The following is a 6,000-nucleotide window of genomic DNA, read 5'->3' on the forward strand; positions in this document are numbered from 1 at the left end:
TTCTCTCTATTAAGATTCTTCCTTTCCCCTTCCCCCATTTACACCGCAGCGGATGCGTTCACAAGGAACACTATGAGGAAACACACCGGTTTGGAATCATACAAGGTTATTTGTGCCATTTTTTTTTTTTTTTTTTTTAAATCTTTTTTCCCTGATTTATGCTTTCTGTTTTTTCCATAATGAAATAGAAATAAAAAAAGTTTTTTTTAAAAATATATATACGTAAAAACGCGATTACTATTATTGTTTTCTTTTTGCTTTTTTTTTTTTCGTTAGCGTAAGACGCAATCTGCGAGACTAACCGGATTTTACTTCCGGTTTTAACGACTAACCGTGAAATCTAACTATGACCTTTATTTATTAGTACTTTCAACTCAACATTTATTTTTACACAAAGATTACAACACAACGATATCGTGAATTCACTTGCGTAATGCAAGTGAATTCACGATATCGTTGTGTTGTAAATTTAAATTAAATTAAAATTAAAACAAATTTAATTAAAATTAAAACAAATAAAATAGAATTCGAGTGTGATGTGACTACTGAAACTAAACCAAAACAAGCTTCACTGCGGAATTGATATTTGACCTAATTCATTTTTTAGTTAATTCATGATTCGAGTTCGAACCCCCCCCCCCTCAAACTTTTTTGGAATTTTTCAAACACACGGGCATCGCCGAACCGTTCGTATTGCATCATGTTCATTTTTTTAATTGTTTTTTTTTTTAACACAATTTTTTTAAAATAGTGTTAACATTGTTTGTTTTTGCAATATTTAAATAGGGTTATGACTTTGTTTTCAGTTTACTACCCCAAACCACACACGCCTCTAAAAATCAGGTACCCCCCCCCCGCTAGTTTCAAATAATGTATTATCTTTCAATGGTCAATTCAGGGAGGGGAATAGTGCAATATATGTTCTGTTGTCATGATACCATCCTCCCAGGCGTTATATCCTCCTGTTTTTGTTGAACATGTTAAATTTGTTCACTCGTCATAGTCTACTGAAAGTTTTTTTGGGGGGGGGGAAGGGGTAGTTTAGCATTTATTCGTTGGTCATTATACCATATACTCAGACATTATCTCCTCCTTAAAGTAGGTCAGGGGGAAGCAGTGTAGTATATCTTCGTCATGATACCATCCACCTAGTTTAACAAAAATATACTCCCTGCAACCGCATATTTTTGCTTGTATCTCTAATATATTGAAGATGAGTGTGTTAGCTAGGTTTGATCAACGATTATTTCCTGTTTAGCTGCACTCTTAGAATTGCTCCTGGATGCACTCATTGATAGGGTTAGATTTTAAGTCAGATGAATACTGGAACCAGATGAGGAATTACATAAGAGAAAGGTCCGTTAAGTGATGCTTAGCAGCAAGGCAAAAAGCCGAAAATCAGATTAATATAGGCTTGTAGATCAGAGCAAATAAGAACCTCACGTTATCTCCTCCCTTTCGACATATCTGCTGAATGTGAAGCAAAGTCACAGAATAAAATAAGTTTTATTTACCAAAATAAATCCGTTTATTACATTCATTTTAATCCCTAAATATTTAAAAAAAAAAAAAAAACTTTTCACTAGTGTATTGTATGCAAAATTCTAAATTGAAACAATAGAGAAAAAATACATTTTTTCTAATGAATGAAATATTTCGCTTTGTAAGAGATTTGGACAATCTCTACAATTATATAAATGCAACTTTGTGTGTGCGAGTTCGTTATAGACTCAAAAACGGCTGGACCGATTTTTATGAAATTTCACACTGTGCCTGGCAGTGTTTTAAGCTAGGTTTTGGCATCCAAATGTTTCCAACAAGTATCGTCAACTGATAATTTAAATTAAAATTATTGTATGTATGCAAATGAAAATGACTGGCCATTTTTCAAGGTCATTGCTTAGCGACGAGCCAGACCGACACTGACACCACATTTATGTTATGGAATTATTCGTACTACTACTACTACTACACAGTGCATGCACAGACGCACACACAACCATTACAGCGTGTTTCCTTTCTTTTTTTTTTGACGACATAACTTCTTAATGTTATTCCGTTAATTGGAAAGATGATTATTGATATAATTGGACAATTTACTTTCTTAAATCAAACATTCACATGCGGTAATACGTCAATTACAGTATAAATACAACTTAAGATTATTTTATATTTTAAAATAGTTCTTCCATTTTTTCATTAACTTGACTTTAACTTTTTCTTTTACTAACCAATCAAAACAAAACACTCCTGATAGCAACAATAAAACCACATTGCTTATACAATACTTATGCATTTACGAACACTTATTTAAAATTCTCTCTTTCCTCATTTATCTTTCAGAAATTTTGTTGGAGATTTTTTTTTCGAAAATTTATATTTTTACATATTTATTTTATCTTACAATTCATAAGCATAAAAATGGCATTAAATCAACCCTCCGACCAAGGTCGGGTGATACTGCTAGTTATTAATAAAACAAATAACCTAAGATTTTTCTTTTAACACTGTATACATATGTGTGGCTGGGTAATTCAGAAAAAGGTTATGGCTAAGCACAGTTGAAGTTTATTCAGCTAAAAGTTCTTCTGACTAGTTTAAATTCAACTTCTCAAGCAGTCCACCGTACCCATCATCAATGACGATCAACAAAAGCGACGATCACAAGCTAGACAAAAAAAAAAAAACAATCCAGATAAAAATCTGCAAGTTGATAATATTCACGTCCTACTATATAACATCGATAAATTTTTGTTTTGTCTTTGTTGTTTTAAGATTTTTTCTTAAAGAGGAAAATCTAAATTACACACGTAATAATATTCATTTTATATTCAAATTATCTTATAAAATTTTTAAAGTTGGGCCTAAATAGTATTTAAGCTGGCATATCAAACTGATTCTAACTAGACAATCCTCACAACATTATTGGCGCTTCAGTTAATTTAAAACTTGTAATCCTACCAAAACACCTAATATGGAAACATTTTTCAATTATGACTGAAAAATCAAAACAAGGGGGATAATTCATTTTTCATTTAATACGAAGAGTTGTCTCCTTTACAAATTTTACTATTTCCGGTGTATGTGCAAATTAAAATTAAAAACCAAAATAACTCCATTATATTCCTATTAATTCAACACTTCTCCATGTAATTCAAGAACACTCATACATTCTTTCAACGTAAACAAACACACCACGTCTCCTATTGTGCACATCTCTAAGTGTATCAGAATTTTTGGTGAAACTGCAAATAAAATATAAAAAAATCCTAATTTCTCTTTTTAAAGTAGGTTGTTTATTTTTCTTTATGGAATATACTTCCAACATAAACTATTAAAGTTGTTTAAAAAATAGAAATATTTTTTATTTTTTAAAAAAACAGTGTTTACAAAGTGTCGGCGCGCGTTCATGCAGCCATTTTTTTTACGTATGAAATCAATTGAATTTTATGAGTTACATTTTTTTCAATTTTTAAACTTTAAAAATTATCACTTTTTCTATTGGTTCAATTTTTACGATATTTTCAGGGTCAATGTGAAATTTTATGCTCTTTCCAATAAACAGAATATAATATTTTAGACAAACGTTTTTTTTTTTAATCCCCCCCCCCTCATTTTGAAATGTCTAAAATTTAAATTAATTTACTCACCGAAGTTTTCTATATCACAAATTGAAGATAAAAGATCAATAACTAAAATATTCTAATTTAAAAAAAAAACTTTTTTTTTTTTTTTTACCACGTTGATTTTTTTTAAAGTGAAAACTCATGTTATGCTTAGATTGTCAAATAAATATCAGACGCTGACGACAATTTTTTCTATTTCATTCAATGTTTTCTTTTTAGATATTTAAAAAAAATAATTCACTCGATAAAGAAGTATTAAAATATATTAATCAAAAACTTATGTATTTCATTAAAAAAAAAAAAAAAAAAATCGGTATAGTAGGTTTTTTGTTTAACGGCAAAAACTTATAAGTGAATGTGTTCATTTTCCAACTAAGGTGGTCCAAAAATACTCATTTTGGTTTACAGCACACAATAGAAAGAGACATTGTGGCGCTTTGAAGCCACCGGACGATAAAACACAAAGAAAACCAGACATTTGTCTCCCTTTATTTGAACAGTGAAAAACATCTGAGTTGGCATTTTCTTGGAATCCTTGTTTAAAAAAGTATTTTATTTAAAAAGTACATGGAATATAAGTATAAATATGGATAAATTCTTAACAATGAAGAATGGAAGTATCCATTGAATAGTATTTTTTATAGGTAAGTGATATTTTGGAATTTATATATATTTTTTATGATCAAAGTAAGTCAAATTTCGTTGATTTTCTTTAAATCTTTTTTAAAGAAAACCGATTTAAAAAAAAACAAATATGGCATAATTTGCTATTAAACCTGTTAATTTTTTTAAATTTGGTCTTCGCTCCTTAAAAAAATTAGGGTTTGAATTACGTTTTTCAAGTAGTTATAAGCTTCGAAAGACAAGTCTAAATATTCTAATGTTTACCACAAATTTTTAATGGCGATTTCTGACACTGCTAGCACATCTTCACTCATCAGACCTAAGCCTATTTTTAAGATTCACATTACGCATCCATCATATCATTCTAATAGTTCATCTCTCTCCATTCCACGTATATTCTTAACCCTCATTGTTCAGGCTCCAATTCCAAACATCACACTAAATACATGATCTGATAGACTTCCCTTTGTTGACGACGGTAACACTGCTGGTTAGGTAGAGCCGAAGTTCCCTGTGCTTACTCCAGTCACTCCTAAATCTTGCTCTCACGCAAGCACCTTCCTGTGCTTCAATAGTACCACCAAAGTAACTAAACGTCTAAACATCATCAGTAGCCTCGCTATCCAAATGTACTTTCCACGTGATCAATTTAACTTATTCAAACCCATAAGAATCTGGATCAAAATGCATTGTTTAGAACTCAAGGATGAGAGCAGAGAATGGCACACACAAAAAAAAGCTCGAATTGAAACGAATTTCCCTATCTCCCTCCTCCCGTGTATTTGCACACGTGCGTTCATGGAAACGGTAATGGAAAAACAAAACTCGGATGATGTGCTAGTGATAAGTAGTAAACCACACACACACACACACATTATTTATATATATATATATATATATATATATAAATATATATATATATATATATATAATTGTGTGTGTGTCTGTAAATTCCCTACCAAATAACTCAAACTATTAAGCCAATTCTGAGTCAAAACATTTGAAATTTAACAAAGGATATTCAGACTTTCAGCAAGCTTTTTAATCAGTTTTGGGGCGAAAATGCCAAAAGATCAAAGTTGAAAGAGTCGACCTTTGCAGATTCTACCAAACTCCTCTGCCAGTTTCGGGTCCAAACACTTGAAATTTAAGATGTAGGTTACTTGAATATGGGTCAGATATTTTAATTTGATTTGAGCCGAAAACAAATATTAAGGGGTCAAAATTAAGGTCAAAATTAAGGTCAAAATAAAAAATAAAAAATTTGATCTCTGCGGTCTCTAGTAACTTTTCTGTATGGTAGTTAAGGAAGCCTATTATATAAAAAGGCAGTACCATACATATGGACACTTTTTAATATATACATAGGCATATAAAGTTATGAACAGTACATAGACCCAAGCAAAGCCGGGCTGAACTGCTAGTCTATAATAATTTGAAAAATAATTTAAAAAATAATTAGTGAAACACCAATCCTGATAAAAGAAAACAAAACAAAAAAGATAAGCAAATTTACAAATAAATCAATTATCAGATTAATTGATATAACAGGTGAATTTTTCAGATTTTTTTTTTTTTTGGGGGGGGGGGGGGGTCCTAAACAGCTCTAATCCGTTTCAAGTCAAAAGTAAGAGAGTCAGCGAGTGTACACATTGGGAGAAGGAAGAGGTAAGCGATTCTTTGAATTAAAAGTTATCTACTTCCCATACCCTCGACATGAATCGTTTGAAGTCTTAACCGTCACAGCAAA

General features: G+C 30.9%; 1 protein-coding gene across 3 annotated transcripts in view; it reads right to left on the reverse strand.

The window, feature by feature from the left end:
* Positions 1-6,000, reverse strand: part of LOC145296798 (signal peptide peptidase-like 3) — a 344,500-nt gene that overhangs the window by 167,652 nt on the left and 170,848 nt on the right. The gene's annotated exons all lie outside the window — the stretch shown is intronic.

Source organism: Euprymna scolopes, chromosome 2 (genome assembly GCF_053919585.1).
Source record: "Euprymna scolopes isolate OS-2025 chromosome 2, ASM5391958v1, whole genome shotgun sequence".
NCBI classification, from domain to species: Eukaryota; Metazoa; Mollusca; class Cephalopoda; order Sepiida; family Sepiolidae; genus Euprymna; species Euprymna scolopes.